The sequence below is a fragment of the Enhydra lutris genome, unplaced genomic scaffold, assembly GCF_002288905.1.
Source record: "Enhydra lutris kenyoni isolate GAN:26980312 unplaced genomic scaffold, ASM228890v2 scaffoldscaffold15, whole genome shotgun sequence".
Taxonomy (NCBI): domain Eukaryota; kingdom Metazoa; phylum Chordata; class Mammalia; order Carnivora; family Mustelidae; genus Enhydra; species Enhydra lutris.
This window is the reverse complement of record NW_019154099.1, coordinates 62,057,891-62,068,299: the sequence shown is the minus strand read 5'-3', so window position 1 is coordinate 62,068,299 and position 10,409 is coordinate 62,057,891.

Genomic DNA, 10,409 nt, shown 5'->3' with positions numbered 1-10,409 from the left:
GCATGAGCCCAAGTGGGAGTGTGAGAACCCATGACTTCAGACTCCGCGGAGCCCACTTAGACCTGATGGCCTCCCCCTTTCCGATCCAAGAGGAAGAAGGCAGGTACCCTCTTCACTGAAGTCTGCAAATTGAAGAAAAATGACTGAAATTCAACAAGGTAAGAACAAGTCAAAGCCCATCGTGGTATTCAGTATTTTCCCTCCCACTTGTTTTCAGGACAGGATCCCCGGAAGCCAGCCGAGGTCCTGGAGGCTGATTATAAAACTCAAGGACTCTGGGTCTGCCAGATCTGAACAGACGGGCAGCCCGGCTCCAGCCTCTTGCACTGGGACCACATCACCTCCCGCCTTCCCGCCTTGGGAACGAACGATTCCGAAGCGCACGGCTGTCATGAATGCCAGGAAAGGTAACCCCGGAGGGTTAATGCTTCCTCTTGTCATGGTTAGCTTTCTCGGGGGATATCATCAAGTAGCCGACAGGACATCCCGGTGAGCCACGACGCCGCGTGGGGATGCTTCTCCCCACTTGTGCTCACCGAAGACCGGACGGGTGAGACCGCGGACAGTGGGGCCCTTACACAGAAGATACGAGGCTCTGACGAGTGAACTTGTAACATTCCCTGGGGATTTTGGATTAAATGTGGACTTTAATAATTGCTCTAATTACTTCCGTTACGATTCTACGTTGTTCAACCACGTCAAACAAGCATCGCAGCGACTGCACTTCCCTTTGTCCCCCTAGTTCTGGGACTACTCAAGCGTTACTTCCCCGTGGACAGTTTTACTCAGCGGTGAACAGGGGCTTCGCACGTAACAGAACAACTTCCTTCCGCACAGATCTTCAGCACGCAGGCTACCCTGAAGGCCGGCGTTACACTGTCCGCCGTGGACTTGATAATGTGGCCCATCGAGCTGCGGGGGCAGGGGGGTCTCCCACAGCGCCGCGCCCCCTTTGTCCCCACCCACCAGGCTGTTCAAGCTGATACACCCTTTGCGGTCTGGCACACTCGCCGATCTCTCTTCCGGAAAAGAGCTCATTACAATCATTCTACTTCACCAAGGCCAGCAATGAGAGAGTCCTGTGTGTATGAGTCGGAATAGGAAGGTTCCCAGCGACGGCCCAGCCCCCCTCCCTGAGCTGCAACCTTGCTGGAAACCTGCTTCCCAGGACCTCGGAACGGGACCTTGTCTGTAAGTTTTTGTCCAGACTTCATTTATTTATTTGAGCGTGCGAGAGAGCACACGTGTACGTGTAGCAGGGGCGGGTGGCAGAGGGACAGGGAAAAGCAGGCCCCCCGCTGGGCAGGAAGCTCACACGGGACTCGATCCCAGGACCCTGTGATCATGACCTGAGCTGAAGGCAGACGCTTAACTGATTGAGCCCCCCCCGGCGCCCCAGAATGTGACCTTATTTGGATACAGGGCTTTTGCAGATGCGATTAGCTACGATGAGGTCAGGCTGAGGTCGAGGGAGCCCCCACCCCATATGACCGGTGTCCTTTAAGGAAGAGACGCAGAGACAGACACTGGAGCAGGACGACCACGGGACAACAAAGGCAGAGAGGGAGTGATGCTCCCGTGAACCGAGGACCACCAAGGTTGCCCACGGCCACCATAGGCTGGGGGGCTGGAGCACAGCCTCCCCCACGGCCTCAGAGGGAGGCCAACAGCTCATCTCGGCCTCCCGGCCTCCACCCTGCGAGACCGTTGGAGTCTGCCTATGGCGCTCTGTCACCGTCGTGCTGTGAGCACAACAGAGGAGCGCGGCTGGGTCAGGCTCGAGGCAAAGTGGTCCCATGAGGTGACGGGTTCGGTGCACACAAGGCAAATGACTAGTTTGAAGGCACGTTTGCTTGTCATGAGTTCTCCTGCGTGAGTGTGGGGTAACCTGCTGGGGCTGGGCCATGAGCTGAGCGGGCCCTGAGCGGGGCGGTGGGGTCCCACCCCATGTGCGTGCGTGTGTTCCGTGTTCATACATGTCGTATCAACCTGCAGGGGTACGTGTACTGCTCAGCGCTACTACGAAACCCTCACGTTCCTGCTGGAACGAAGCCGTGGCTGCGCCCTGCGTTTCCAGGGACCGAAACACACAGAGAAATGGAACATAACGGGCTGCCCCGGTACCAGAGGCAGAAGCTCACCACGTGGTGGAAAAATCCCAAGAGGAGACCTTCCGTCTTCTCTCTCTCTGGCCGGGGTCTGCAAGGCCTCAGAGCGTCGGAACCCAGCGCAGGACGGCCCGCTCGGTGCTCCGATTCAGCCCTGGGTCCGCAGGGAAGGAGCAGAGCCCGAGGGGCTGACCAGCGGCCAGGCCCTCCCTTGGCTGCCCTGCGGTGTGGGCACTGCTTACCGGGGCAGCCTCACTTCCGAGACCGGAAGGAAAGCAGACGGAGACCATGGCTCCGGGTGATGTGACAGGAGAGTTTTCTAGATGAACAGAGAGTGGGTCCCTGGCTCTCCCCCTCCCTCATTCTACTCTGGTCCCTTCTCCTGCCCACTCCCGGGCCAGGCCCCACTGAATTCACCTCTGCTTCTGTTGGACATTTAGTCACGCAAGACTGCTTGTTCTCTCTGATGGCCTGGCACCTCCCCAGACCTGGCACGGCCACCCCCTCTCCTCCCGACTCCCCCAGCACGCAGCTCCCCTGGGCCGACACACAAGCCTTAGAGTGGGGAATCCTAAAACAGCCGGGTCTGGCCTGAGCCTGGAACGTAAAGCAGACACACACTTCGCTGTCGGGCCAAGGCTGCCGCGTGGCCTCGGAGCCCTCTTTCTCGCACAAACAACTTCGACCCACTGCGCACCTTCCAGGTTTCTTTAAACCGAAGCCATTAAAACCACGACGTTCAGCGTTCTGAACGCAGGTTCTAGCTTTGCGTGATTTTCCCTGGTCGCTGACTCTGGTCTCGCCCGTGGGTGATTCCATATTTTTAAAAACCGGCTTGCTCTTACGTAGTCTTTTCAAAATAGTCTGTTTTGTTTTCAGAGAAAAACCAAGTCTTTATTATTTTTTTGCACTCGAGTTTCAGCAGCTTGCACAACATCTAGTCCCATCTCAGACCTGCAGCGGAGATGGCGAATAGCATGGACGTGGCCTCGGAGAGGAGCCCGCGTGTCTGTGTGCTTCACGAGGAGGGGAGGGTGGGCGACGCTGGTTGAGGGAGGCGGCTCAGACTCTCAGTAGGAGACGACTAAGTCAGCACCTAACGCGAGACCCGGAGACTCATCAGTCCCACTGTGACCTGTCGCTGAGACCGCGGAGAGCAGGACTTGCGTGTCCTCACACACACACAGGAAGGGACCGCATGAGGTCCGGAGGCGGCGGTCACTCCCTGACGGGTCACCTTTCAGACTGTACGGTGTATCAAGTCACCGTGCTGTTCCCCTTAAGTCTCTAGCGATTTGTCAAGCCCACCTTGATCAGTCTACAACAGAAGACGGCAGGGGACAGCGGTGCTCTTGGCGCCCTTCTCTCTGCCATCGAAAAAATACGGTCACTGGTGCACTTTGGAGGTCTCCTCGTTCCGTATCCATCCAGTCTCTGAATTGTCAGTCCTTGAACCGACTCGGCCGACTTTAATTCCGGACACAAATTTTCCCACCAACCAACCTTGCCTAGGCTAAGTGCGGTCTTTGGCAAGGGTGGCGATGGGGACGGGGAGATCATTTTGGGGGAAAGAACGAATGTCTTCACCAGAGTTTCTTATGCTTTGTTTGGCAGGAAATGGTCGAACTGAACTTGCAGGGCTGAGTGCAAAGCCCACGAAGGGAGAACTTAAAACTCGCTGTCCCAGTAGATCCACAGGCCGGAGTAGGAAGTTGGCCCCGAACCCGCAACTCACGCTCACCCGTCCACTGTGCTTCTCTTCCGTTTGTTGTGGTAAAATACACGCAACAGGAAGCTCTGCCATTTTAGACGTTTCTACGTGTACAATTCAGCGGCATTAATTACATTCCCAGTGTTGCACGCGCACCACTGGTATTTCCAGAACTTTCCATCCCCCAAACAGAAACTTAGTGTGCGTCAAGCAAGGACTTCCCTCTCTCACCCCTTGCCCCCAGAGCCCCATCTCCTTCAGCTTCTGTTCGACGAGATCCCCAGGCTCTCTTGCTCACGTGCTCTGGTCTGGCCACCGTTACTCAACGAGGCAATGACGGCCCCTGGTTCTATGGAACTTAACACCGAAGAACCTCCATCGTACGCGCGCATCTTAGACAATAAATGAGTTCATGAAAATTGTCTTCTTGGGCTTACTTGAATCCAATAATGTTATAAATTATCTGGTGAAAATGCAGTGGGCGGGTGGTGGGAGGGGGACAGGAGGTACTTCAGTACGAACCCATAGCACGGAGACGACAATGTCGATTTTACACTTTGGATCCCCCCAGGGCAAAATCCACACAGATCACTCCCAAACTTTTATACTTGGGAAAAGTTGTCATCATTTTCCTCGGGCATAAAAGTGCTTGCTTTCTGAGCCAGTAAGAGCATCGGACAAGTTCCAGCTCGGCACGTTCCCATCTGGAGCACGTTCCCATCTGGGAGCCTGTCTGTTTCAGCAGATCTCCTTGCATCATCACGAACCCGTCTGCGGAAGCTCCAGCCCACTCAGAGCTGATTGATTCCGGGTCGGGGAAAATTCCTGCCGATATTAGAAATTTGAATTATCAAATAAACACCGATGGAGAAAAAAAAATCAATGTTTCTGGAATCGTGCTAAGCCGTTAGCACACAAGAACAGCAGTGATGCGCGCTTAAGAGCTGGGGCGCTCGGGGTTCTTACAGCCCTCATCGCATGCCCTTCTCCGTAAGCCACACTTAATAAATGCAAACATCTGTAAAAGCAAATAAATACATCTAAGAGTATAATTTCTTTTAGTCCGCGCGTGGATTTCTCAAAACACGTCTCATAAAAAATAAAATGTCATTTGGAGATGTACGCATTTCACCCGACTTCGAGAAGGAAAAGGGATATCCGTGTCCTTTATCACGAGGGGATCCCAGGCTGGCCACAATCCTGAGGCGCATGCAGTGTGACAGTGGCGGCTTCTCGGAGGCGCTCGGAAGCAGCTCGGATCCTGGGAGCAAGAGTGTGCTTGCAGAGTACGATCTGGCTGATGCAGTGTTCTTTGCTAAAGGCTGTGAGGTCTTAGCCTAATAAGCATAATCTCATTACACTGCAAATAAAAGTTTCCTATTTATCTCCAGATTTCAAATGAATCTAATAAGGCTTATGATACAGCCACCCAATACCCTAATCATATTTCTGCCTATCTAAAAGCAATCAGTAATGTGTTACAGCAGAGCGTGCTAACAACGCCTCTGACACAGAAAGGAGAGCGAGAGCCCAGCTGTACTAATTAAATTAAATGCTAGGCTGATGGAATACATTTGCGGCCGCCGGGAGAGTATGGGTGCAGAATTAATAAGCATTACGGCTCGGAGTGAGAGATGATATCATAATGGCCGCCCGGTTTTGATGTCGAGGGCCTCATTCAGGTTCAGTGTACCATGATGGACGGGCCTGACAGCAGCTTGCAGAGGTACCGAGCCTTGAACAAATGACCTGGGAACTTTCCCGTTTCCGTGCTCCTCGCCGAGGGACGCGACTACTTGCCGGGCCCCCGCTGCCTCAAAGCCGCCCAGGCCGCGCTCCCGGGAGGTGATCTGCTTATCCCTGCCGGCCACTTGGCCAGCCCCGGCTCTGCTGTCCCCCGGCTGGGACGTTTTGGTGTCTTCCTCGGTCGCTTTCGGATGAAAACCGCGGATAGCACGGCGTCGGCACAGGCGGGAAGAGACTGCGCTGGCATCAGCTTGTCCTCGGGGGCTGTCCCCGCGTCTCCCCGGGAAAGCCAGGGCCCGGGGTGACACTGGCACAGGGGCCCGGCCATGTGGCCCCTGGGAGCACGGCAGGGACGCCGGGCCAGGGGGCTTCCCGGTGCCAGCGCCGCACAATCTCATGCTCATGAATGAGCCGCGCTATCTCCCGGCCGCGGTGGCGGAGCCCTGGTGCCAGCCGGCCGGCCGCGATTCATTATCATGAGAATTTTGACAGGATATTAAATTTACTAATCCTGAACTTTCCGGACTGACCCTAACGGGGAACAGACAATGCTGGTGTCTGCCGGGAAAACATTCTCTCCGCGTTCTCCTTCCTCTGCCTTCTCTCCTCCCGCGAGCCCACGTGCGCCCACCGCCCCCCGGACCCCCGCCTCCAGTGCCCCCAGCCCGGGCTGCAGGCCGCCCTCCCCGCTGGACGCGCGCTCCCTGCGGCAGGAAATCCTAAGAAGACGCTGCGCCCCCGCCCTCTGTGGGTAGGTGTTTGCGAACCCAAACTCTGGGCGCGTCCTTCTGAATGCACTGGGCAGAGCCGAGGGTGACCCGTGGGTCTGCAGGGCGAACGTGACGGCGCGGCTGTGGTTTTGGACACTTGGACCTGAGGTGCGTGACGGACACACGGAGACACACCAGCACGCCGGCCGCGGCCTGGCTCCAACCCGCACGCGTGCATGTACTCAGGCAAAGACACGCCCGTGCATACACAGCCCCTGCCCTGGCATGGGGTCGCACGGCCGTGCTCCCCTGGGACGCACCCCAGGAAGACGCAGCCCCACGCCGATTCCACGTGCCGTAATCCCAGAGAGGGCCGCAAGCGCTCGTGTGTGCTCGGAGCTCCCTGCCTCTCCGCCCGCTCGCTGTCACTGCCCCGCAAGTCAGACACCGCACATATGTTGTGATAGCAACTGGTACTCCTTGTTTATTCCATCTATAAATAACCCGCAGCAGACCCTACGAATATTTTTAGAAAGTTTCGGGCATCACAGCGGAATCCGGCATCTTGCCCATTCATAAGCTTTCCGTGCTGCAGAAAAACAAAACGCGGCACAGATTTCCACTGACACTCTGCCAGTGTGATCTCTAAATAATTCAGCATTAAAATCTGGTCAGCTCTCCTATCCCCCCGAAAAACTCCTGCAAATACAGTGCCAATTAAGTTGCTGAAAACAGCAGATTTCCACTGATACTCTACAGATAAAGCTGACCATTAAATCCCCATTTAACGTCCAGGCAGCGGGAGCCGCTGACAGCCTGCAAAGCTTGTAATCTCATTTAACCCCTCCTGTCACGAGCAGGCCTACCCCGTTAGCATAATGCCACCAAATTAGACCTGGCATGACAACAAGAGAAAGAAAAACCTCTTTAGCTTAAAAGTCAGGCCACAGTGGGCAACCCTGACCTTCAGCATGGCCCGCTCACCCACTCCGTTCTCCAGGGACCCTGGAGACATTTACCCTGAGAAAGGAAGAGAGAAGGACAGAGGTGGTGGGGGGCCCGGCCGCAAGGCACTTGGATTTCCCTGGGGGCAAATTACAGAGAATTTTCCTAGACAATGGAAGGAAATTTCACCTGGGCTTTTTCAAGTCTTTCTTTGGTAATAAAAGATGAACCCCGATGGCTCTGTTCAAACTCTTTTGGCTCAATATTTCTCTTTGCCTGCAGTGGCCTCTGACTTCGAAGCCAGGGGACGCCTCTGTTGGAACACAGAGTTCCCCACTCCATGCCTGAGACAGTGTGCATTTTAAATGAGGTCATCCTGGCTGGGGGCGGACGCCTTCAAAGCCCGCGTTGGAACTGGCATTTACTGGAGTCTGTTTTCATAAGGAAATCGGCGCCTCTGACAGCTAGTGCTCTCGGCTCTCTTTCCCTGAGTCTGACTGATTTTGTTGAGTGGGTGGTGGCTGACCATGGGGTCCGAGCGGAGATGCTGGGGGAGGGCTCTTCAGGTCGAACCCGGGCTACCCTTAGAGAAAGAGCCACCCCACGTTTCACGCCTCCCTGAGCATCCCAAGACCACGACGACACCAGGGCACACTGTTTCAAAGGAAAAATAACCCCTTCTCCATTTAAACAAGCTTCCTTCCCACGTATTAAGTAAGGTTTTTGTTTCTTTTTCCCCTGAAAAAGCAAAACACGGTTTTGGGCCAAAAGTCAGAGGGACGTCTCCCAAAGCTTGCATCCGTGTCTCTAGTGCGTCTTCGGACCGGAAGACCCCAGACACGGCGGCACCCTCAGAAATCCTGCCGCAGGTCTTCCCTTGCCGGCCTTCCAAACATTCGTGACGGCGCAGAACACAGGCTTCTAGAAGTCCTGGCAGCGCGTGAGAGACACAGAGAGAGACAGAGAGATAGAGCCAGAGCCAGAGCGCGGGGACAGAGATGGGGGGAGAGCCTCCCCGTCTGTGCCCGAGGGGCCCACTGTCAGTAGGAAGCAGCTCGGCAAACGTATGAATAAACTCTGCTCTGCAAAAAGGACAGAGAAACCAAGATGCTTGCAAGCGGGAAACTTCTGGGCCTCCCGGGCCGTCAGCACGCCGCCCTGCAGTGCCCCCGGCCGGGCCCTGGCCCCGAGCGGCTGCGGCCCCCCCAGCGCCTCCCGGGACTCACCTGCTCCCGTTCCCAGGGCCCACGCAGCAGGAAGGGACTTTCGGCGCGTCTGGGAACCGCAGCCCTCTCCGCCGCGGGCCGGTACCTGCCGCGGGCTGGCTCCGATTCCGGATCCCACCCTTTATACATAGATATTTTTCTTTTCTCGCTCCTTGACCAAAGTTCGCTGAGATCGTCGCTAGCAGAAGCTGCCTCAGTGTTCCGACTTCCCGGGGCTGTGGTGGCTGAAGCCCTGCCTGGCCGAGCCTTCCGGCGATGGAGCGGTTTATTTAATTTGTCAGGATAATGGGAGCGGCTGAATGAGAGACAGAGAATGCAGTGTGGTATAAAAGAAACAAAGGCTGGAAGTACCACTATTTTGATTCCCTTTTTAAAATTACTTCCAAAGTGTGGTATCTATTGTGGAAAATAGTGCTGAACAAAGCACAGTGTCTTGGCAATATTCACGGAGCTTACTCACCCACAGCCGGCTCTGCCCGTACCCTCGGAGGTAGAATACACTTATAAATCATGTATTGCAGGGACTCGAGCTTCCATTGTGTCCCCAGTGTAAACAAAAAGGCAGACGGGAGCTGAATGGCGTACGGGCCGCGAGGCCGCGCCGGAGGCAGCCATTCCGCCGGCGCTGGGGAGGGAGCGCGGAAGTCAGCTGAACCCCACCGAGGGCTGCCCCACTTTCTCCTCTTCGCCCACCGCCCCCGACTGGGACCTGGAGCGATTTCCAGAAGCTTCGCTTGGGAAGCACAGGCTGGGGACGCGCCCTGCCGCCTACACTCTCAGGAGGAAGGGCCGCCCCAGCCCTTCCGACGATTTCCGGAAACTTCCACATGGAGGGCCCATGCGGCAGCCCACTCGCCCAAGTCTCAGTGCACCGCGCACGGGCCTCCTGGCACCAGGGCAGGCCGGCTGGTCCCTGCGGCACGCGGCGTGAGCACACGTCCATTCGTCGGTGGACACGGGGCACTGGGGCCCTCGTTCACGTTCCGCTGCCACACGCACTGCACACGTGAGAAAGGGGCCCTCACATCCGCCTTCCCTGCCAGTCTGGGGGGGAAGCACTCTTTGACTATAGGTTTTCTCCTGGTCAAACCTCTCTAGATGCTCACGCCGACAGGGAAAACGAGTGCTTTCGGGGCGGTCCTCGCCTCTCGATGGGGAAGCGGGTAGGATGGGGTTTTTCCCCGAGGGGGCCGTGCCTGCCTTCTGGAGACCTGCCTCAGATGGCGTCTTGGCCCTTACTAGAAATTTGTACTGTACACCCTCACCCCGCACCAGCCGTCCCTGTCCCGGGGTGAACCACACCTAGACCCTGAGCCATGGGCCTGCTCACGAGCGAGCTGTATTTGGAAATGTGTGTTTGCAAAGTCACTTGCTTCTGCACGGAAGGACTGCGTGGTTGCGGAAAGAGAGGCCCGGCCGCCACATCTGCGTGTCTGAGCCACGGCGGTCACGAACCCAGGAGCCGTGAGGGGACCCAAGGACAGGTGGCAGGGCTCCTGTGTCCCTCAGGCTCGTTTGGGCCTCAGATGCAGAACACATTTCACAAACGAACACACCAAGTCTCCCAGAGGCCAGGGGGCCCGGCCCCGACCCTGCACGGTGGGCAGTCTTCGTTCGGTCTACTTGGCCCCACAGTTTACTCTCTCATCCCAATTCTGCAAATTAATGCGCCTTACCTTAGGCTGAAAAAAAAAAACAAAACCCAAAAAACCTAGCTCGTATCTCTAGCTGTTTTTCGTATTTTTCCCCCATATATAATTCTTCTTAAAAATTTATCTTATGGGACGCCTGGGTGGCTCAGTTGGTTAAGCGGCTGCCTTCGGCTCGGGTCATGATCCCGGCGTCCTGGGATCGAGTCCCACATCGGGCTCCTTGTTCTGTGGGGAGCCTGCTTCTCCCTCTGCCTCTGCCTGCCTCTCTGTCTGCCTGTGCTCTCTCTCTCTCTCTCTCTCTTTCTGACAAA